Genomic DNA, 22,592 nt, shown 5'->3' with positions numbered 1-22,592 from the left:
CTTCTGTGTTATGGTTCACCATTCACAGTCGCTAACAAAATGGGGATATGCAAATATGTGGTGCCTAAAAGAATCATAGAATTGCTGGCAATTCATTTTAAAGAGGGTTAAAACAGATCTGCAATAATTTCCTAAAGCTAAAATCAAGGATAATTGCCTGCCCAGCAATAACACATTTCAGGATTCTTCAGTTACTATAATAGTTCAATTATGTACAAAACAACTAAAGAAAGTTGTAATTGTTCATTTATAGCTGGACAAATTATGCACAGATGTTTTATTGATGCCATTTGTATCATTATATAATCGACGCATACACAGATTTCTTAAAATACTGTGACGTGGAGGCCACCGGGGGGTGTGTGAAAGATGGCAGCGGGACCCACGTGCTCCTCACCCACCAGCGGGAAATAGGGCCATGAGCTCCCCTAAAATTCCGCAGAGAACATGCCACTGAGAGCAGAGGCACCCCCAAAAGGTGGAACAAGTTTAGTGGTGTCACGTGCCCCTGTTTGTTAGAACCGGGAGCCAAAGTGAAGGCGGGGTGAGGCAGGGGAAAGAGGCCTGGACGAGTCCCTGTCTTGCAAGAGGACGACCCGGAAGCATAGTACAACAGAGAAGCAAGGCTTTGAAACTTGAGGAGAGCCGGGCCATGCCCGACGTCCTACAGAAATGGGGTCTAGCTCTCACCATTGTGACTGCGGCCTCAGCAAACATGCAGAGGCCAAAAACCTGCCAGCAGATGATATCAATCGACCCTCCTAAGTGGAAACTACAGGCTTAACTGCTAGGTTCAGCTTTTAGTTGGCCCATGGCTCCAATGATTATTGTTCCTTTGTTTAACTAAATAGCCTGTGAGATGCAGAGGTGTAGACAGGGTAGGACCGGAGCGGGCCAATGCAGCTAATGATAATGATTTGTTATTTTTATATCGCTTTCGCCAAAGCACTGTACAGAGAACATATCTATACAAAATGATCATCCAACCAAAGTTGGTACTCATTTTTCGACCTCAGGAGGATGAAAGGCTAAATTGGACTTGCCAGGATTTGACCTTGTGAACTGAAGATCACAGTCAGATTACAGAAGCAAGGGCTAAACCCGCTGAGCTAGATTGTTCCAGGTTTTTTTTTTTTTTTACTGTGGCGTGGTTTTATTTAACTGGCATTAAGGCAAAGCCACCGGGAGCATGTCTTGGGATACAGCATATATTTACAGAGCCAGCATGAACATGTTTTGTTATAGTATCATTATTGGCCTCATGGGTAAAGCAAACATTCCTATTTTCTGATGTGGGAATACTGGCATATGTAGGTGCACCAGAAGGGATATGTTTGAGCACAATCAGTATGAAAATGTTTTTTAGACTTGCAGAGTACTGGCATACAGTGGACAAAGGCATTATGAAAATGTGTTTGAAAATGCTCCTGTACAGTGTTTATGATTTGGTGTCTAATGGACTTTTTTTCATGTCTCACCCCACAAAACCGACTGCAAACTGTGTGGCTTTTTACCTAATGTTTCTCAGAAAATGTACTTTAAAACTCACCATTTGAATCCCTTATTTACACATTTTTTTCCGATCCGACCTTGGTTGGTTCGCTCTGCTAGGTATGATATGATATGTTATTTATAACATGCTTAATACCCAGAGGTCTCCAAGTGCAGACCCGGAGATCGAACCTGTGTTGCTCTGCGCCGTCTTGCTTCCAAGGCGAGCACGTGGCCCCTCAGCTATCCTCCCGAGACAGCTCCTATAGATTCGGATCCGGGGCAGAACAAGCCCAATTCCCTCTTCGGGTGCCTCTTAGGGTGAGCCCTACTACATTAGCTCCAGGCCCCACTTGCTACACAATCCTGGCTATGCCCCTGGCGAGTGTGGGTGAAAGATGCATTTAATGGGTCAAAGGAAGGCGCCATATCTACTCAGCCTCCTGGGTTCAGGCCAGGGATCAACAGCGCAATAGTTTTAATGGCTTCCACTCATTACCAGCTTTCAAAACTTATCCAGCCCCAGCCCTCATCCCCCCAAAAAAGGTTGTGGCTGGCTCCCTCCCCCCTCGACCAACCCCCAAGTTCATAGCTCTCAACCTTTGTCTCGCAATGGCGAGTGAAATCACCCGATTTTGTTTTTGGCGGGTGAGACGCCCATTGGAATGAATGGGCGTGCAGGAGGCTTGGCGGGTGAGTCAGCGCTTTGCAAGGCGGGTGACACCCGCCAAAAGCGGGTGAGTTGAGAGCTATGCAAGTTGGGTAGCAGGTGTCCCCCCACCCCGAAGCATCAGGACCCGGGCCACGTGCCCCGTTTGCCCACCCATAAAACATCTCTGACGGAGTGGCCACGGTTATTGCCCCGACATGTTCCAAAATTATCTCGACAGACGCCCCAACCCGCTCCACAAGTTTCCTCGTCAAAAAGGCGGCTCCCGTCTCATACACAGCCACGAGCTTGGCATCTTCTTGGGCTTCTGCCAAGTGCGAGCTCCCCTGCCAGCCCCAGGTAGGCTTTGAAGCGCGGTTAGAGAGTTTCCATTCAGAGAAAGCATCGCCTGTTCTTGCTTACTAGAGAGAGCTCTGCCACCGCAGCGGCGCAGCGTAAGAGGGCAGCTGGAGCCGGCCCAAATTAACGGCGTCTTCCACTGTTTCTTTCAGGCTTCCGGAGAAGACGGCATCCTGCGTTTGCGAGAAGGAGAGCCCCGGAGAGCCCTTTGTAGCAGGTCAGTGCACACATTGCTTTCCCTTCGCTTTCCCAGACTGCCAGGCGGCGATATTTCACTGAAGACCGTCCACAGCGCATGCGCTGCCCGCATACCGGGTGGCGCGGAGGTGGGTGTATGTCGGTTTTTGGCGGGCGCACTTCTTTTTGTGGGGTGTGAGCGGGGCCGGGTTTGACTAAGAAATGCAGATAGATATGGGAAAAGACACCATTCACGCCATGATTTGATGTATACTCTTTTTTTTTGGGGGGGGGGGGGCGTACTCCGTTAGTGACGGGACGTTTTTGGATGACAGCAAGAGGACCCTGGATTAAACATTTGTTTTTTAATGCGTTTTGGGTTCATACAGGTCAGTGGCATTATATTGCCCAGGGCGAAACTCTAAAATGTACACCAATATAGCAAGCTGCACTGCAACCCAAGCTCAAAACATTTAAAAATCATTGCAATATAAACAAAGGCACATTTTTTATTAATTTTTAATAGAAATACCACCGTGTAATAAGTAGAGACAGCAAAGTAAACAACAATATTGCAACAAAGTTGTCACTTTAATTCTTTTAGGTATTTAATTGTCGAAAGTGCATCCACGTGGATTTTGTAAAAGTGTTTTGCTTTTGCTTAATACATTTATTGATAATTGTCCTCTCATTTGAAACAGTGACTGTGCCCAATAGCGTCTCAATAGGCATTAGCAAGAACACAGGTGCATTTTTATCAGTTTTAATTTAATGAAACTCCTCTTAACAATCAACAACTTTGAGCACGTATCTCTCGGCAACTCACACTTTTGGATGCAACAAATATGTATGTGTACCTTGCAACAAAGAAAAGGTTTTCATTATCCCCAAGCCCTAACTGCTGGCTTGGTCATTGCTACAGCGGTCTTGTAAACTGTGGCTGAGGCGGTTTTAATAGATTGCAAAGTGAATCACTTCTAGGGACTCACAATTTGGGCAGCTAAGGCACAGCTAGATGAAATGATTTCATCAGGATTGCTGGATGCATCCTAGTGTGCAGCTTGGACATTTGAATATGCACTGCCCTCACTGTGGTTGGTACAGCTATGCTGGGGTGGACCAGCCTATAGTGAACTCTGGAGATTTCCCGGTAGGCCTCGGCACCCTGGACCTCGTTACTGTGGTAACCTAGTTTATTTCCAAACGTTCTCATAGGAATAGGCTTGGCTTGGTGAAAATGTGTAAGATTGGGTCCCTTGGAAAATGATTTCCTGGGCTCCCAGTTCACCCCTGTAGCTACATGTTAATACTTTACTTCCCAAGTATGTCACATGTGTCATTTTGGCAGCTGCTGTGACCTCCAAGTTACTGAAGTGCAGAGGCTGCATTTAAACCTGCATCTAATTTACAAAACGACATCATTGTGATGAATTATCCCCCTGGTGGCAGTTTAGTCTTTAAACATATAAACATAATCCATACCTGAGTTTGGAGTGTGGTGACTGGTAATTCACATTCTTATTAAATCCACATATACATTTCAACACTGACCCCAGATCAGGATTGTGTGTATTCTAGTCAGAGAGCCTATCTCTGCCAGCCAGCAGGACTACAGACTGAAATATTGTGTTTCTCTTGTTGAGGTCGAGTAACACCTCACTCCAGCAGGACATCCCCTCAGCACAAGCTTTCTTAGGAAACAGGAACCAAAGGGCACATTTTAAACAAAAGAACTAGCCTCACACTAGAGTGTTGCACACCAAACGGCCTCTGATGCTATGGGTCTGAGAAGGGGGCACCATTAGTGGAGCCAGAGGGAGCTTGGCACAGTTGGGGGAGGATTCCATGATCTTGTTTTTCTCTGTACCTCTCTTTCCTTCCTGTCTCCTATAGTACCTTTAGCACCAAGCACTTTGGGCATGATGCAAGAAGGCAAAGACAGTGTGTCACAAGGACAGGGATTGGACCCTAGAGCAGTCTTTTTTTTGTACAATCCTCTGTGAATGTTTGCCTATGAAAGAGGGGGGTCTCCCACCCATCTTTGATTCATTCCTTTACTGCAAATATAATTCAATTGATCTCTTTTGGGTGTGTTCACCTTTCCAAAGCCCACCGTAAAGTGAGGTGAAGATTGAGTGTTCCAAGGCAGAGACAAGTTGTGCCCCTTAGCCACTCCCAGGCCACATTGGGGGTGGCCTCCTGCTGGAGCAAGACATCTATGCCAGTCACGCTAGTACCCAGGGCCTCACTAGTGGTAAAGGACTCTTGCAGGTGTTTGTTAGCCTCCCCTGTGTTTGTAGAAAAGGGAACAAGGACTTGACTTCTCCCTATGCCCATGGATTGGTGGCTCACAGCACCCTGAGGGCCAGAACAGCTAGGATCCATGTTTTTCACTATCAAACCTCTTTGACACTTTCAAACCAACTGGTCCAGTGGGTGCTTCCTTTTGCATTCACTCACATTTATTTATCGAACTTTGATTTTACATTCTTTGTATGTTTTACTGCTGTACTATTGCTGTTTGGGTAGCTACTGTTTCACATTCACACCCCACGTCAGAGTAGCCTGTCCTCTGCCCACTTTACCAAAAAAGGCAAAGGAGTTATTTCTCTTACCTGTGTCTGTTTCACCTTGATGATTGGGGTCAATGTTGTTTTCTAGAAGTGGTTTTCTAGAAGTGTGTGGGCTGTGTAGGCAGTTTAGCCACTACTCATCCTTATACTCATGGTGCACTGGTCTCAAGCTTCTAAGACTCGGAAAACAAAACGCGCTCAGAAATGAAGACTGAAGCTCTGAGACTCCAGGTTTCTCAACATTATTCTCTCCTTAATGTGATGAGGCTGCTCCATGTTTCCAGCCTGTAGAGGGAGATCCAACAACTTTCTTTAGTTGCGGGCCGCATGGCTCTTCAGGATGGCTCGTCAGAAAGCTGATCAAGCAATCTCCAGGCTTTGTAGACAATCGAGATAACAAAACTTCTCATGGCAGGAACCATCATTAATGAATGAAGTGAAAAACCACTTTACTTATTCGGTAATACTTTATTATATAAAGATGTATTTGTTTCTTCGTTCATCAAAGACAAGTGGCAAAGGAAGCAGGGGGGCTCTTCAGGATGGCTTGGCAGAAAGCCGATTAGACAGTCTCCAGTCTTTACAGGTCTTGCACAAGACTTCACGGGCAGACATGGAGACAGTCTTGAAAGCAGAAGTCCTTAATGGTCGATTCTAGAGGATACATGGCTTTGTTACATTGGAAATGTTTTTGTTTTTCTCTTTCATGGTAGGTGCTTTCTCTGCTTACATAGTACAGTGTGTGGTACTACTACTCTTAAGATGAGCGGTTTTGCTCCACAGTGAAGGTGGTGCATATGGAAACAATTGGATATTAACTCAGTATTTCAACCGCTCTAAAGGTATTCAAACCTCTTGACGAGAGGCATTATTCCCACCATGTGATCCTACATTAAGAACGTGACACAGTTGAGTTCAATCATAAAGGGAATGTACTTTCGACCGTACAACAAATATTTTGGTCATTATGGATGTAGCGCCCTCCAATCTAGAATACCCTAACAGGAAACCTTACGAATAATTAGTCTGCTAATGATTCAGGAAGGGGCCTCTTCGGAGGTACCACACGCATTAATTCCTTGGTGTATTCAAACAGCCCAGACTGTGAACCACTTTCGATTTAACGTCAAATTCTTCTAACCGATTGAGGGGACAACCATGGAGGCAACTGTAGCCCCATTTTGTCCCACCAATATGCCCAAATGTTCAAGGAAACTCACATATTCAATGATGCCAATCCATATAAAAATAACACTGTTGCATGGAAAAAATAGATCGACCACATGATAATACTGTGTAGAGGTGCTCGTGAATAAGGGATGGACTTCCACAGATGTACCTTCTGATTGTACATCTAAAATTCATGTGTAAAAACAAAGCAGGGCACCATTGACTTATTGGATTTGCCTATAACATACAGAATTAATACATTATTTTGAAAAGTTTTTTAAAACCTATGGATAAGAATGAGCTATCAAGATTTTACTTGTGCCATACAAGAGCCCTTAGATTGAACTTAATTTTTTGGTCAATATCTGCACATTAAATGCAATGGTACATAACAGGAAGACTATAAAGTGCAACCACAAACACTGGCTAGTAAATTGCGGAAATGTACCTATTCAAAACATCTCTTAAAGATAACCAAGCAAAGGACCTCAAACAATAACATAGCAGCACTTCAGGAACATAAGAATCGTAACCAACAAGATCGTTTGACCTTAATTGATAGCTTTCCTATGCGTTCCACTCAAATTAAGACAATTATAAAGAAAATTTGCTATGGTCTTAATGCTGCAGAAATGTACTTTGATCCACCGTCACTTGTACATAGAAGAGGTAAAAATATGATCTACATTTTAGTTTATTCCAGGTTGCCTGCTCAAACAATAGCACAACCCATGCGCCCAGAAACATGGGGCCTCCTAAACTAACATCCCACTACCAATGCAGTAATTGTAGTGTATATCTTAGGCCAACCTTAAAAATACAACTCACACCCTAACAGAATATCTCGAATGGAACAGGAGTCCCTCAAATAGTAATTCTAGTATGGTAGTTTATGAATATGGTATCAATGTGACTGGGTATATAGTGTCCAGAGTAATATTTGTACTAAGGGCCTCATTACGAGTTTGGCGGTACCCCTTAAATGCCACATTAAAGGGTCCGCCAAATCACGGCCTTGGCGGATTTCCCCCCAGCTCTAAGTTGGGGGGAAATCTGCTGCAATTTTGCCTATGTTCGGCGCTATTACCGACGACCGGAAAACCGCCAGCGGTAATAGCACGAAAATTCCCCATTGGGCCCAATGGGGAATGGGGAATTCCGAATGGGCCTAATGGGGAATGGGAATTTACCGTTCCGCCAAACCCGTGGTCCGGCGCTAATAGTGCCAGGGGGTTTGGCGGTAGGGCTAATAGCCCTAGCAGTAATATGGCTGGGGTTAGCGCCCAACTCGTGATGAGGCCCTAAGTCTCGAACAACCCTGGTAGTGAATCATTACGTGTAATACGGCCACATTGAAAATGGTACGAGATGGTCTGTAGTGTTGTTTATGAAAGTGTTTGACAAACAAAAGGCTTGAACATAAAGAGCCAAGAATACAAATCAAGTGCAAGAGCAATCAGAGCTGAATGAACAAATGGAATGGACAAAATAAGTCTGGCTTTTATTCTGAACAGTGTTTTAGGATATTTACCTACTGTGATGAATCCTTATATGTTGTCATTTCTCCCATTGGGTGGACCCTTCCCATGGGGCCAGGGCCTACAGCCACAGTCCAATAGTCCCCCTAAGGGCGGTACATCGTGAGAGGATAACATGGGCAGGGAAACCCCTTATGAGATGAGGGACGACCTGTTGGGGAGAACGCGGTATCCAACCCCACCTTTCCAACCTCTCCCACCCTCTTACCGTAAGCAGGGTAACATAGTCCCACATACCTCTATCTATTTGTGGAAGGTAGACTATTTCACCTTACTGCCTTATACGGAGAAGAGGAAGAGTAAGGATTACCCATGTGAATCCTCAAACAAAACTGGAGTGAAGACGATTGCCAGTAATCCAATAGAGAACATTTTTAATGAGATGGAGAAAAAACGTGGAGTATGAAGAGCACCCCACAGAACCAACAGGAGCAGACTAGTCAATATATACAATCTATTGGTATCTGTGGTTGAAAAAGGAAAGAGGGCTGACCATGAAGCCAAGCCCTCCCTGGAGGAACCGCGAGAGGCCGAACTAGACAGGAAGGATAAGAGCAGACCGGGACGCTGAGCCGGGAGCAGGATGCTCTGCAGCTGATCCAGAGTGGCAAGACCCCTTACCGAGCTGGCAGAGTGTAACTTCTGCTTGGGAAGAACGTGGAACGAGAACCGCACTGCCCAGAGAAATGGGGGATGTCGCAGAGCCGGCGTACACAATGATGAGTCCCCTAGAGCTGGAAGAGGCCCCCGCTGAACCGCAGATGCCCAGGAGAGGTCGGAGCCCACGCGGACCAAGTCAAAAGGTACACAGGTTGAGGAACGGGAGCTAAGAAGAAGGTGGCAAGTAGAAAGGCTTTGAGAAAGCCGAGAAAGGAGGGTCTGGGATCAACAAAGCAGTAGAAATTGCAACACCAAGTGAAGTGATGGATAGGACCTGGCAGGCAGCAGGCAAAGGGAAGAAATCACACAAATACCTGGCAGGATAGTGAACCAGGAATTTCAAGAAGCAAAAGAAGCACCATCCCTCTTCTTCATCGCAGTACCTGGTGAAGGAAAGAATAAGGTCTGACAAACGGGGTCTGGGACCCATACCTGAAAAAGAAACCAGAGGGAGGGAATCACACCCCCTGTGTTGTTCGACACTAAGAAAGAAGCCAGGGGAAACAGAGAAATTTCCTCCTGGCATTAAGAAACGAAAGGAATCAGCGGAAGTGAGGCATTCCCACCTGGTGTTGTTGGACACTCAGAAAGAAGACCGGGCAAGGAAGACATTCCCCCTGACATTGGGAACCTTAAGAGAAGCCAGGGGAAGTATGACTTTCTGCCTGATACAATTTTCAAAAAACATTTAATCCTCGGTCCAGAAGAAGGCAGTAATTCTTCTGCACCCGGCAGAGACTTTATCCATAGTTGTTTATAAGTGAAATGGAAGGAAATGGGATTTTGACACGACAGTGGACATTTATGATTTTGGACACTCTGACAATCTCCTAGTTTGTTATTTGAGGCACGGAAACCCCTCTTAGCACTAGGGATAGGTAGGTATCCCTTTTCTTATGAACCAAATAAAGGTTTAGAGCAGCCACTAGGCCACCTTTGTGTCGGTCTCATACTTCTGCACCCCTACAACATATATTCATCAGAAGAGACACATAGGGGCATGAATACAACACCATACAAACCATGCATCACAGGGTGTGTGGCTACACAATGCAAAACACATACTGCTTATAATATGAGCATCATGCGGAACCAATGCAACAGTTTTTTTATGCATAGATAATATGTCCTCACGGTACATGTCATGAAAGCAGAACCTGCTAGGACACGTTGTGGCTAGCTACATACTGTGCATGAGTGTAAACTACAAGACAAGGGTGCTCTCAGCACAAGATGAATACATGCAAAGCACATGATCAGTGCTGATGCCATCTTGTCCCAACACTTCACGTTTGACATTTCCTCTGCTAACGTCTTCTTTCCAAATACACAGAGAGTATCAACATTGCATGTTAGACCTGCAAAAGTTCTAGTCCAGCCCAAAACACTGTAAAGTGAGTACTGGTTATTTCAAATGTATGATTCCCTTTCCGTGGTGGTTGCAAAGCCCTACGGTTTCCCCAGAAGAGAACATTCTAGGTAAAGGCACATTTATTTTTGAAAGTTTGAGCAATTTTCACTATTTGCACTCCAATACAGTTTGGAAGCACTACAACTTCTCGCAACAAACATAAAGCCATTGGCATTGTGAGTTCACTCTTCTTGCTGCTTAGAAGATAGACGATTCTCTAACATATTAAATGGACCCCTGCAAGGTATTTTAATTGTAATGCCTTTTGAACATATGTTTCTATATCACTGCTAGATCAACTCCTCCATTTTGAAAACATACCTGTATATGAAATATCAACCTTTTAACTGTCCCACAAACCAGCAGATGTGTTTTGGAAAGGCGTAGGTGGAACGTGCATGTGTATAGATTAAAAAAAGAAATGCAATTTAAAATGGTGGTGTACATAGGAGTCCGCGTAAACCTCAAGTTACATTTTGCAACATTTGCCAAGGTAGCAAGAATGCATGTATGGTAGGCATTTGTTCACCCCCTGTTGGTTTTCTTTAACAACGAGTCATTGTTGTTCTACACTATTCCTTGCTCCTTACGGATCCTTCTCAACCCTTTAACATATAGTGCATATGTACTTTCTGAAGATCTTCCGCAACAGAATGAATGCAAGAAGCATCATTGCTCACAAAATGATGATGTTGGGCCGTACTGGATGTAATGTGTGAACTTGTGCGCAAGCAAGGAGAATTATTTTTAAAATGATTGTTTCAATGGGGTGCAAACTAGTAGGAAAATAGCACCCCCTCCCTGAACAACTGTCAAGCAAATGTGTACTGAAATATAAGGGGAAGGGCCAGGCTGCTGTACAAATAAGATATAAGCCCTACTGCACTTTGTCTTGATTATGTTTTATAGAGATTCACTAAAAAGGAAGAGGATTTCATGTTAGATTTTTGAGAAACAGTTTTTCTTTACTTTAAAATGAAATATATAACTGTCATTTGTAAATGGTCTGTGACTTGTATAAAAGGGCCACTTATATATTGACAAGTAGGCTCTTCACCGGGTGTAGCCGACCTGTCACACCCAGATGTTTTTGCATACAACTCCCATCAACCCTCACCACTGATTATGATGACTGGGTAACATTTTGCAGGAGCATATGGAAGAAATGTAATGGCTTTTCATTATCAGGTAAATGGAAAATGCCTAATTTTTTAAAGTTTAAAATTGGTTATTTATAACGTGCTTAATACCCGGAGGTTTCTAAGCGCAGACCCCGGGATCGAACCTGTGTTGCTCTGCGTCGTGTTGTTTCCAAGGCAAGCACGTTGCCCCTGAGCTATCGTACCAAGATTCCTGTTTGGTTCTGCACGTCTAGTAAATTGAACGAAAATAGTATTTGCCCGCCAACCCCCCCATAAAAAAGACAATAATGTTCTCTGGTGAGCTGGTGTGCCCAGATGTTAACCTTGAGGAATTCAGATTAGACGGTGGTGGATCAACTTTATTGCTGATGCTGGATCTCTCTGCGGCCTTCGACACAGTGGATCATCACATTCTGTTGGATCATTTTATGAGAGTGGGAAAGGTCTCTGAACATGCTTTGGACTGGTTTTGATACTTCTTGGCAGACAGATCCCAGCGAGTACTACTCTGGGCTTATAGCTCTGAAGCCATTGTCCTCAGATGTGGGGTCCCTCAGGGATCATCAGTGTCCCCTTTGATCTTGGATCTCTACATATGTCCAGTCTTAAATAGTGAGGAGTCATGGGTTGGGTTTTCACTCATATGCCGATGATACTCAAATCTATATTGATACGAAGAACATCTAGAACACGTTCATGAGAGTTAACCAGTATATGGTCGATATTGACAAGTTGATGGGCAATAACCAGCTGCAACTGAATGCAGCAAAGAGCGAGATTATCCTGTTCGGTCCCAAGCAAAGAGTTGTGAACGAGAAGCCTTTCTCCGCACATATTCTCAGTGAAAAGCTACAATTTGCCCAACAAATTAAGAACCTGGGTTGTGCTTGGCAGGAGAATCTCAGCAGCGAAGCCCAGGTGGGGGGCCAAGGTCAAGTCAGTTTATTACTCTCTGCGGATGCTCAGGAATGTATTACCTTTCCTACCATCACAAGATCATGCGGTTGCTGTGGGGGCTATGACGAACACCCACCTGGATTACTGAAACAGTCTGATGGCGGGCATACTGGCCAAGCAGATATACAGACTGCAGAAGGCCCAGAATGCAGCGGTTAGACTGGTGGGGCGGTTGGGGAAAAAAGGATCAGGTTTCACCACTCTGCAGATCTCTGCACTTGCTGGCGGTCGAGAACTGAATTAAATTAAAGTTGCCTGTTTAATTTACAAATGCGTCAATGGGCTTGCCCCAGAGTATCTCAGTGCCAAAGTCCATTGATACTGCCCTGCCAGAGGATTACGCTATGGAGATAAGCTTCTGTTGAATATTCCATGCACAAAATTTGTTTCCAGAGGGGATAGGAGATTTCGAGTCTATGGACCCAAGCTTTAGAACCATCTCCAGGTGGAGATTAGATCCTATCAGTCTTTGGTCCGGTTTAGGAAGGCTCTAAAAACCCACCTGTTCAAATAGACTCTCCCAGCACAGGGATAGCATGATAGCATGTGTATACGATCTGTTCAGCACCTCATCTTGAGGCTTTTTTTCCATCTGCGCCTGTACACAGTTAAGTCTGTTTTGGAGCGCGGTACAAATAATCACAATCAAATAATCAAATCAAAATCATAATTAGGTCTGCACCATACTGGAAGCTGATTGGTTACATTCTGAACTTTACCTAATAGTAAAGCTCAGCGTTTCACCAGCGTGGTGGCCCTCCACGTGATCTCCACTTACAGCTCCTCGCTGTGTCACCCCAGAGCACATTTCTCTCCAGGTGCCGCTTCCATTTCTATCTTCCCAAATGGGGTTGCTTCCACCCTCCCTAGATGACGGCCGTGATGTGCTCTTCAGCCTGCCGGATACGAAAGCTTCTCACTCAGCCATCTCACTCCTGGTTAGTATCCAGGCCTTGAGTGCCCCACGCAACCCTTCCCGGGGTACTGATTGCTAAATATCCCTTGCTGGTATGCACTATTACCGGGCATCCATCCCTCACTGTCCTTATGCTTCTCACTTGGTGCCTGGGCTGACATCAATTGACAACCACCCGCTGCAGCCTTGCAGTTTATTGCTTGAGTATCACCCTTGAACTAAGCAATCAATGGCAGTATTAGCGTCACACTTCCCAATCCCCCATCCGGAGGGATGCAACTTGCATATATTTCCTCTACAATTGACAGTAGACAATGCATGATGTGGGAAGATGAAAAAAGGATGGAGCTGCACACCACAAATTTAGAAGAAGGGATTTGTTAGGAAAACAATGTATCGTCGACACAAGTGCTTCGGAAAAGTAAGTATAAGCCTTGGTAGAAAGTGAGCACACAATAAGTGTACCCAGTGCTCCAGATAAGATTTTGAAGTGGGAGTATTTTACTCACTAATTTATATAGTCGGAAGTGAGTAAAAAAATGTTTTAACTGAAAAAAAAGAAATGTTTTGTAATACGAATTCCTTTGCACCTGGTTACTCATACACATTAAAAGCTAAATGTGTATTTCTTCCAATCAGGCAGTAAGATTAGTCGTTTTTTCCTGTGGTAATGCGTGCACTACTGGTCCAAGCATATCCATGGAGCTGTGGGGGTGCAAGCAGGGTCTCACGGTCCACCGTGTCTATTTCCTATTTTTTGTTGGGACTATTTTACTCTCTATTTTTATTTTTTTGAGTATTTACCTATTTTTAGGAAGTAAAAGCGGCCGATAAACCCTTATCTGTAGGGCTGGGTGTACACCCCATGTACAGTGCCTTGTTGATTTACAACTAGTTTCACCCTTTATAAATCACATACATACATACATACATACATACATACATACATACAAAAGTGAAAGAAAAACTCATCCTCCACTTAAAGGGAGGGCTTTATTCTTGCCAAACGAGGAAGAAAAAGAAAGTGGTGAAGGTGCATGTGCTGCGCCCGAAATTGGGGAGAGAGAAGGTAAAGGGTGATGTAGAGCGACCCAGGTGGGCGTGGGTGGGGGGGGGGGTGGTATTGGTAACAATAGAAGGAGAACACCCCGGGCATCAGGAAAACAAAATGCCTAAGCACAAAGACAATGGGCTCTATCACAGGTTGGGCCTTTGCCCTTAAATGGGGCGGTAACCCAATAACCGGTGCATTTAAGGACTTGCCCAATCTCGAGTTTGGCCCTGGCATGGTGCATTCACCTCCAGCTCCGCCCATGTGCTGGCGGAGAGGGCATTTTTGACGCTATTAGCACCAGCGCAATTTGCACCAGTGCTAATAACGCCCCCAGACCCATTGGGTCCAACGGACCCAATGGGAAATTACAGCAATGCCGCTACTTGTGATCCGGCCCAAATTGTGTCAGACCGAGTAGCAGTTATGCTAATTGCGTTGGCGGTATCCCGGTGCTATTACTACCAGGATACTGGCAACTTCCTGATGAGGCCCAATATGTACATTTTAAGTAAGAGTGTGAAATACGGAGTGGAGAGTAGATTTAGTCAAACAACAAATACAATTATAAGCAAGAGTATACACAGAAGAGCTAATGGACAAGAATTACCCCATAGTGGATTTGGGTGAAAGGGAGATAAAGAAGAGGAACAGGAATATCAGGGAGTGGCATGCAACCCCAGAGGAGAAAGTATAAAGACTAGGGGAGGCAGAGCAGAGAGTAGGCAGAGAACTTAGAAAGAGGGCAGCGAGATATCTGTAATGAGACAAAATGGAGCTGTAACGGCAAGAAGGATAATAATCATGATCAGAATGCCTTCAGGTTGGAAGCATCGTGACTTCTCTGTCCATGATCAGGCCATTCACATTAGTTTTTGTATTCTATTGCCTCACCTCTAAGAGTAGGAATGATGTATACAATGGCGGAAACTGTCACCTGATCATGGTCATCGTGATGAGATTCAAAGAAATGGTCGGCCACTGGTGGTCTGTTGCAGTATTGAGAATAGTGGTATGTTCCCCAATTCAATTGTTTTATTGTCTCCTTGTACTGCCTTCATACGGGGGAATTCTCGTGGGGGGAGAGTAAGCAGTAGATCGTGAAGAGCGAGAAGCAGTTGATGAATTCCTTAGTCTAGAAAGAACGTGGATGGATGTTTTTGAATTCCCTCTTGTTGGTCCCATATTTGCAGATGCTCCACTTGAAACGGGCATCGGGTCCTTTAAGGGGCCTGGCTAGCCACTTGACCACCTCGGACAATGTTTCCTGCACAGATTTATTTTCTTCTTGAAGGTAACCTCTGGGTTGTCCTTGATGCAGGCTTTGAGAGCTCTGTCAAGGGTGATGAGGTGTCAGTTGTGTTTTAAGATGGAATACACCTTGGTCTTTGCCTCAAATATGTAATGATGTATATGAGCATGTATTCATCTTTGGCAATCAAATGGGTTTTGGCCTGCAGTGCGATGGTTCTGGCTGCCCGATCCACCTTAGGTTTGGCTGCTTGAATGTTGCCTGAATGGTATACTCTCTTGCTAGATGGGTTTGACATTTTTCTGGATTCTGATGTCATTTCTTTGAAGTAGTTGTACTTGCTACTCGGGAATTGTCCAAAGGGGATGTTTCTAATAAGATTCTTTAGGTGGGCACTGTCGGCCCTTATAATGACATTGGTGGCAATGGGTTTCATGAAGTTTGCTGTGCAGCATGACATTTTCCACATGCAATTCAAAGTCAAGGATGGAGATAGACGTTTTGCTCCTGGAGTCAGTACATTCAAGAATGTATTTATTCTTCTGAAGGTGACTAAAGAAGTTAACCAAGATCTCATCAATAACTTCCCAGATCATGAGAATGCCATCTATATATCAAACCGCAGTCATCTGTCATGTTTAGCCATGCATGCACCTAGTCATGGTTCCCCAGGAATAGACTTACACATTAATTTGCCTCATTTTCCATTCATCAAGGTTGGCCATAAAATTCTTTGATAAAGAGAAACACGTTGTTTTGGGGTGTGAAGGCAACGTGTAGCACATCATTTATTGTGTTCTAAGAAGCTGGCTGATGAAGTGTCAAGGGGTGTACTCACATCACAGTGATTCCCTTTCAATGCTTTATGAAGCTGTGCAGGGAGTGATTTAACACCCAGGGTCACTAAGGTGTGATCTGTTGGCCAGTTTGCGCTGGCAATTCTATTGAGAATGTTTGTGATATCTCCATAGTAGGGTGGCAGAGCAGAGACATAGTCTTGGAGAATGGAATCAATATATTCTGAGATCATTTTGGTTAGTGATCCAATCCCTCTTGGTGATCCAAACCCTAATATGATGGGTCTGCAGGCTGGGCAGGCTGCAATGCTGCCTGGATTGTGTATTTTAGGAAATAGACTCAATACCGGTATCACCGGGTATGGACAGTGTGGGTAGTATAGTGCAGCCTATGGTGAGAAAAAGTGAAACCACTGATCTGGGTTTCAAGCTTGTGCCCAGTATGCACTTGGCAGTTATCTCAAGATCTTGGCAAATGCTTTGAAGGCTCTTGGGGCAGGATGCAATAGGGGCGTCCATATCAGTCATACCCTGTATGCCTCGTAGGTCTCTCCCAGCTGCCTCTAATGTCATGACATTATCTGACGGGTAATTGCTACTGGAAGGAATCAGCGCAAAGAACTGTTTTTGTTTCAGTTTGCAGACAAACCTGTAGATGTCAAGAGACTTCCTGTTCCATTTCCCAAAGTGTGTAAATTGGAGCTATTAAGAATGAGAGTCTTGATGTGTTTGGCTCCCTTGTTGTTTACAGGTGAACATGTTTTCATTCAAATATGGTTTATCTTCCTTCATCCTGCCCTCTTGCCCCCGCTCCCCCCCCCCGTTCTTCCCCGTCTGGTTTTCGTTTTTCTTGTTGTTGTTCCTGGCGGTTGTCCAGGAGGAATCTGACAGACTCCCCTAGAAATTGAGAGGGGGCCAGATGTTTCAATGTCACTGGATAAGGATTCTGTTCCAGAAGAGGAGCTTGCTGACTCAGTCGAGGTACTTGGGTATGGGTGTGGTGTTTTAGTGGAAATGTGCTCTAACGTGTCAGGAGAAATATAGATTCTTTCAACATGGGAATCATGTTCGTTGCATCAGAATGTATTTGCTTAATGTGTTCTGAGTTCTAGTTGATGACTCCTCAGTCAGGAATGAAATTGAATGTAATTGTTGCTCGCCATAGGACATACGTGTGGGTAATCTGTTTCATTTCGGAGAGTATTAGCTGCTGCCTGATGGTGTTTAAGACTGATTTCAGCTTGTGCAAATAGTACTTCTAAGAACCGCTTTGACAGTGCAGAGAAAGATGTTTCTCCCGAGTATCCATAGGATGTTGCTGTAATTCGGGGGTTTGCAAGTTTTGGCTCATCGGATCTTTTGGACTTAATCTCCCATCAGCCCTAGGTGGCATAATGAGTGATGAGAGATCATGGGAGTTAAATGCCAAACACTGGAAGAGATGCTGGACCCTGCTCCACTTCCTCAAAGGTGGGAAACCAAGGTATTCTTAGCCCTTTTGGAATTATCTTTTCTTCCAATAATTTTTTCAAAGTTGTTAATCTGCACCAATTGGGGGATTTCTTGTTTTATGGGAGAAGATGGCAGGGGTTTGCCTTTAAGTTGTACAACTTCATATCCCTGTGGCTACTGGTCAGCACATGAAGTAATCCTTATTTGAGAAACACAAACGTGTGCATGCTTCCAGGCCAGGTGAATGGCTGTGCAGATTGCAGAAATCATCGGACCGTGAAGGACTATTATCAGCCAAGGTAGGGGATTCCTTTCTAAAAGGTACACACCTGATTTGGCCAAGCATCCACAGTGGCGAGTCCTTAAAGAATTTCACATTCTCCGAGGCCAGCTTCGGCAGAAATGGTCATTCTTTCTTTTGCAAGGAAAAAGCTATTTTAAAAAAAGTTTTTTATTTATTTATTGAGTATTAATACATTTTCAAACAAGGAGCACACACTGGTCAAAGTAAATACAGCATATAAATCACTCGACAAATTCCTTTAAGAATTGACTTATTAGGGGACCTACATCAATCAATATCAATTCCGTAGCGTACTGAGGAATCGGACAGAGTCCATGCAACTACCTCCTCCACCGCTCTGCAAACCCCCAATACCATGGTTTCGGAAAAAGCAAGTTTGACTACTTTTTAAAAGTACTTTCTTTTTAAAAATGCCCCATAATACATGCGTGCCACCAAATTTGTGTTCCTGACTTACTTTTACGAGCACGTTACCCCACACATAGCCTCGCACAGCAGCACATGATGGCTGCCGACCGAAAACTCACACCCACGCTCGGCGAACGGTGTAAACCGAACTCAAGCTGCCAACAGCACATCACAGCTCTCTTGCTCTTTTTCCCACTCAATCCTACTAACCTACACACCCCACCCTCGTGCTTAACAGATCCGCCAGAGCGCCAAGGAACCACACAGGTGGCAATAGTGCGCGGTATAAAAATCCTTTAGCATAACATAATGCAAGACTATTACAGGGAAGCTGCCTCTTCAGGAAGCCCGGTGTGCCAAGTGGATTGGCAGGTGCCGTCCTGTATGTTGCATGTCCACTACCACGGGCAGCACTCCCGTGTCATTTTAAGACACCATTGTCAAGTGACTAAAAGTGTGAAGCCCAAAAATATGGAAGGGACATTGGGCTCACGTAACCATAGAAACAGAATCTTGTTCATACGCTCAGGGCACAAATATATATGGAGCAGTGAGATGTGCGAGACCAGGGGTATTGCTAGGTCTGGAAAAGATCTGGGGCTACACTAATGTCAGGATTGTCAGGACACGGGGCTAGCTAGCCTTTTGGTTGAAGCTCTTAAGCTTCTATCCGGGGCTACAACCAAATGACCCGGGGCTACAGCGCCCCCCCGGCAACCCCTTAGCAACGCCTCTGTGTGAGACACTGTGCTGACTGCTTGCCAGACAACTGTGAGGCAGGGACACACACAATCTCTGAAATTGACTCTGTCCATGAATCACACTCTTTAGAGATGTTTACGCTTACTAGCTAAGCATTTCTTTGGGTTTTAGTTTCTGGAATGTTGAGGCTGTGAACTGAATGATATCGTACCATATTATGTCATGTTACTGGGATGTATGCCACACTTTGCTGCCACTTGCATAAACACGTATACTAGTTAAGTCATCTGTAATGAGTGCATATTCCTAATTCACTCCTCTAAGTGTTATTCAATAGCATTCTTTCCTCAACCTTTTCTCCCAGCTTATCTTTTTGCCCTTCTTCATTTCGTTCTTTGATATTACTTTTGCCATTTACACCAGTGAAGTGTTATATTATCATGAAAGCGCAGTTGAACTTCCAGATTGTACAGATGCAATCCCTTCAGACACTTTTTTCATCAAAATGTGCACTTTCCTAATGCCGGCTTTAGGAGGTTCACAGGTCAGTTTTACCAGTGTGTGCTATACTGCTCCCTCTGCCATCAGTATGTGAATGGCAACACTCCCAGTTGCAGCTGTACGCATATAGTAGCCCTTCATTGTTTCGCAACCGTGGTCACATGGAGCTTCCTCATCTCACAGTATGTGTGTGCAGCATCTGCCTTTAGATTAACACTACCATGTTGTATTAATCTGTGTCCAATAACTCTGTCACGTTTTACCATTAGTTGTGTACATTAACTATATATGCAGTACGCTTTCCCCAGTTCCACACGTGTGTATGCACTAGCCCCCTATTTTCACCAGTATGTGTGCAGGAATGTCAATAGTATGCTTGCACCACACCCAGTAAAGTATGTTTTTAGTGCCCCCAATTTCAACATCTTATGTACACATGTTATCCCTCTGCCACCACATCAATAGTATTAGCCTTGCCCATTAACTCCCTACTTTTCACCAATCCATTTGGAGGTACTTTTCTTGATTTATTAGTGAGCATGACACACTTTCTATAATTTGCAAGCCTGTGCAAAATACACTACCTCCCAGGTTCACCTGTTTGCACAAAGAACAACTCTGATGCCCCCACCATCACACCTGAACTTCAATTCATGTTTTGCATTCGTGTGGTGGAGGTAGATGGGAGTGTGAGTATTCTGCGCTCAAATTGCTTATGGCTTCCTTTGCAGGATGGAATACCCTGGAATATGTATTAAAAATGTTTCTATACTAGTAGAATGCTTCGTTTCTACTCAAAGCACAGTTTGATCGATCCCAATATCCTAGGGGAATGCCTCTCTTCTCCTAGTCGAAACTACTCCTGTATACAAAGTTAGGGTTTCCCTGTGTAAATTCATACCCTCATTTGTTTATAAATAAATCTCCTTGCTTTACGAGGGAAGACAAGGTGGCAGGGATTGACTCTTGACTTATCCGTTGTTGACAAAAGACAAAGACAGGTAGGTCACTAGGACTAATCCCCAAGGGGTGCTGGATTTCCTTATTCTTCATGTGTTCTCCACAGGAACGCAGGTGTGTCCCTTCATGGCTTCAGAAAGACTCGCCTTTTTCGTATCAGGAAACTTCCACAGGACGCTGGCCTCTGCTTAAGCAGCTTCTTTTACCCACTTCATCAGGATTATTCGCCGTCAAGTTATCTCGCTTTATTGGTGTGGGCTGAAGTGTCCCTCAAAGAATAACTTGCCTACACCGCCACGATTCCCGACACTTTGGGTTGATTGCTTCCGCAAGGAAGATTTTTCCCGGTAAGTCATTAACTCTTATAAATGTCTTTTGAAGCTTCCCAGCCCCTCCCAGGTTTGACACAGAGTGATTTACCTGGGTTCCGGGATTGTATCTTCGTTCCTTTCAGGACAATGGGTTCACTTCTTTATCACCTTTAATATCATTCTCGTGTTGGCCCTGCTTACTCGAGGCCACTTGTTGTTGGTGGTTCAGGCGCAGGTTTCAGACCACATGATCCACCCTTCCCGTGTCATGCCACTGCCACTGTCTGATTTACCTTCTGCTAGTTTGCCTCTGTAGCTCTGCAGCAGGCTCGGCTTGGCGGTCACTGTTTAGTTTTCGGACCACACGATCCACCCATTACAAGCCACGTAACCACTGCAGTGATTCCACTCCCTCTGCGTTGGCCTCGGACTGGTCTGCTGTTTGACCGATTGTTCTTTCTCTTAATCGGTCCATGACCTACACATACCATTTCTTCTTCTGTGACTAGTTCAGTCCTCTTCTCCTGCTTTCTCTCTGCTACTTCTCCAACTCTCAGAGCTGATGCCCTGTCTAATACAGTCATCTTCGCCACCTTCCTCCGTCTTCGGATATCGAGATCGAGATCTTTCTGTCTTCTACAGATATTGAGCTCCCTGTACTTTCTTGCTGTTTATGTTTAAATCGCTGAGCCTGCCCCAGCACAATGTCAGTTCCATTGACCAGCTGGTCAGACATTCCTCATGCTTGAACATAGTGTTCTTGTATGCTTCTTCGTCCCAGTACTTGTCAAAGAGAGACAGTCTGGCACACTACAGTAACGCATAGTCTCTGACTTTATCATCAGCAAGGAAGGTTCGGGTTGTGTTACTACCCTGTGGAGTTAGGAGTTAAAGGGGCCGCGTCTCAGACTAACATCCTTGTCCCCAGAAGAGAGTTCTTCTCTAGGACATCCTCCCGTATGTTTCAACCCCTAGTGGGGACTATCGGTTAGCGGCCTCCCCTCCCCAGCCTCAAAGAAAGGGGCTCCCCTTAGGGAGGAAGTGACGCTGTATTTCGTGGCCGAAGTCCTCTAGCAGTCACTCCAGTTAACAGCAAAGTACACTTGCTCCTCTCAGCCACAAGAACGGAAGACTCAGTCATGGGCCGATGTTACTGTCATTTATTAGCAGATAAACATAACAGGGATCACACCAAAAAAACAAGGTTTGTCTTGAGCTCTCAGCTTCTTAGCATGTGTCACCTGGTTTTATACCGTTGTGACATCACCCATCCAGGTTCCCTCCCGGAAACCGATCATACATTTGCATTGGTCAGTTTGGGTAAGTTATATATAAAGAATGTATAGGTTAGTTTGGTAATTGGTTAGCCATGTCCAGTGGCTCCTCCTAGAACCACCTCTATTAGCACCCGTCTCCATTGGTGCTGGGTCGCCGAAAGACCATTGGTCCTTGCAACAAATGATATCCCCACGCAAAAGGTGAATTTGGATTGGGCCGACCGTGACCTCCCAACCCTGGAAACCTAAACAGTTCACAGACTGAATGCACCTGTTCAAGGTAATGAGAAAGAACATGGAGGTGTGAAACGTTCTCTAATGTTGCTATTCTCTGATCACCCAAACCTGTGAGAGTTCAGTAAGTTAACGAATCGTGGACAACATTTGTATCTTCTTCTTTCTGGTTCTTTGGGAACAGCCTTCTCCGTCTGGGTCACTTGTGTTGAGACCATAAAATGAAGCCCTCTGGTGTGTAATTAAGAGGAATTTAGCCTGAATTTCTGCAGGTGGCTCGGTAGCTGGAATTTCCCTGC

At 44.7% G+C, this 22,592-nt stretch overlaps 1 protein-coding gene across 2 annotated transcripts in view; it reads left to right on the top strand.

The window, feature by feature from the left end:
- ATXN1 (ataxin 1) overlaps positions 1–22,592 on the top strand; it is a 1,517,977-nt gene that overhangs the window by 1,005,294 nt on the left and 490,091 nt on the right. Inside the window, exon 5 of one of the 2 annotated variants that reach the window (XM_069613567.1) lies at positions 2,653–2,826. The gene's annotated coding sequence lies outside the window, so the exon portion shown is untranslated. The remainder of the gene's footprint in view (positions 1–2,652; positions 2,827–22,592) is intronic. The other variant, XM_069613566.1, reaches the window with a different exon arrangement.

The sequence above is a fragment of the Ambystoma mexicanum genome, chromosome 5p, assembly GCF_040938575.1.
Source record: "Ambystoma mexicanum isolate Mex_15411 chromosome 5p, UKY_AmexF1_1, whole genome shotgun sequence".
NCBI lineage: Eukaryota > Metazoa > Chordata > Amphibia > Caudata > Ambystomatidae > Ambystoma > Ambystoma mexicanum.
Note: the sequence above shows the minus strand (reverse complement) of the source record. Positions and strands in the feature narration are given on the sequence as shown.